The sequence below is a fragment of the Macrobrachium nipponense genome, chromosome 8, assembly GCF_015104395.2.
Source record: "Macrobrachium nipponense isolate FS-2020 chromosome 8, ASM1510439v2, whole genome shotgun sequence".
Taxonomy (NCBI): Eukaryota; Metazoa; Arthropoda; class Malacostraca; order Decapoda; family Palaemonidae; genus Macrobrachium; species Macrobrachium nipponense.
Window position 1 is genome coordinate 105,997,622 of NC_087203.1, and position 1,587 is coordinate 105,999,208.

At 30.3% G+C, this 1,587-nt stretch overlaps 1 long non-coding RNA gene across 1 annotated transcript in view; it reads right to left on the minus strand.

Annotated features, from left to right (window-relative positions):
* Positions 1-771: 771 nt before the first annotated feature.
* LOC135223318 (uncharacterized) overlaps positions 772-1,587 on the minus strand; it is a 2,576-nt gene continuing 1,760 nt past the window's right edge. Inside the window, exon 4 of the long non-coding RNA XR_010316478.1 lies at positions 772-1,227. This is a non-coding gene — a long non-coding RNA (uncharacterized LOC135223318). The remainder of the gene's footprint in view (positions 1,228-1,587) is intronic.

Sequence of the window (1,587 nt, forward strand, 5' to 3'; positions counted from 1 at the left end):
ATACATATATATATATACATATATATATATATATATATATATATATATATATATAGATATATGTATATATTATATATACATATCTATATATATATAAAATATATATATACATATACATATATACACACATATAATACGTATTATATATATATATATATCTATATATATAGATATATATATATATATATATATATTTATGTGTGTATGTGTTTATGAATGGAATATATCAAATGCCTATCTGGGCTGCCGCCGTTCCATAAGGGACAAAATCTTTTAGCTTAGAGATGCACTTGCAGGCTATTTAGAATCAGAGGATTATATATATATATATATATATATATATATATATATATATATATATATATATATATATACATATACATATATGTACATATATATATTATCCTTATATGCATATACATATGTATATATATATATATATATATATATATATACATACGTATATGGTACATATATATATTACCTATATGCATATACATATGTATATATATGTATATATATATAATAACATTATTATATCCCAGTATTCTCTTAACTTGATCATGGTATTCGGCAGACTTCCTACATTTTCTGTATTCTGTAGCCTGTGGAGTACAGGTCTTTCTCGATATCCTAGACCCTGTTCCCTGTATTCAAAACAATCGGTTATTGGTTTTCTTTATGCTTAATCTATTCATTTTATTTCGTATTTTGTTGTCTTTGCTAAGAATATACTTATAACTAAAAGGGGTTGCGACAGAAAGAAGCGCGTTTTGTTCGAATGGTGATTAGGTCTTTATTGTAGTTATATCATATTCAATGAAATTTCTAAGCGAAAGATGGACAAACCCAGGAAATGAGGTATGATACTTTATTAGGACACATTCCAGTCACTGGAGGTAAAGAAACTCACTAAAATTATCACCGTTCTTTGGTCGGCATAAATATCCCAGACAAATGATGATGAATGATGGAGGTGGAGACGGCTGAATCCAGTTGGTCGTACAGACTCTTCACGAAGAGCATCGAAACGACCTCAGGCTCCCACTAACACCTGAGCAAGGAGCGGCACCAAGAGGAGCGGTAGGCCTAGGCCGAGGGCACCGCAGCCGTTGCAAAGGTCAGTGTTGCAGAAGCACACTTCCAAGGTGACGTCTGTTATTATAGTGGTGCAACGTTCTATTTGGCGGATTTTCTCACACTGATAAGTAATTTCAGCCCCAGCCCCTCCTGGAATGAAGAGGGAAGAATGATTTGAATGGGACCGTGTGCCGTGATCAAAGGCTTGGAATTGGGGTAGGCTTATATAGATGTATACGCTGACAAACTCCACAACCTTTGATGTATCTGCGAATACACCATTACACATGCGTGCATGTAGCCCATTTCTTCTATATATACATATATATATATATATATTGTATACATATATATATATAGTATACATATATATATATATATATATATATAATATATATATATATATATATATATATATATATGTATATATCATATCAATAGATAAAAATATATTAGTAGAAATATATTTTCGCTTCTGATGATAACTGAGAAGCACGATACGGTATT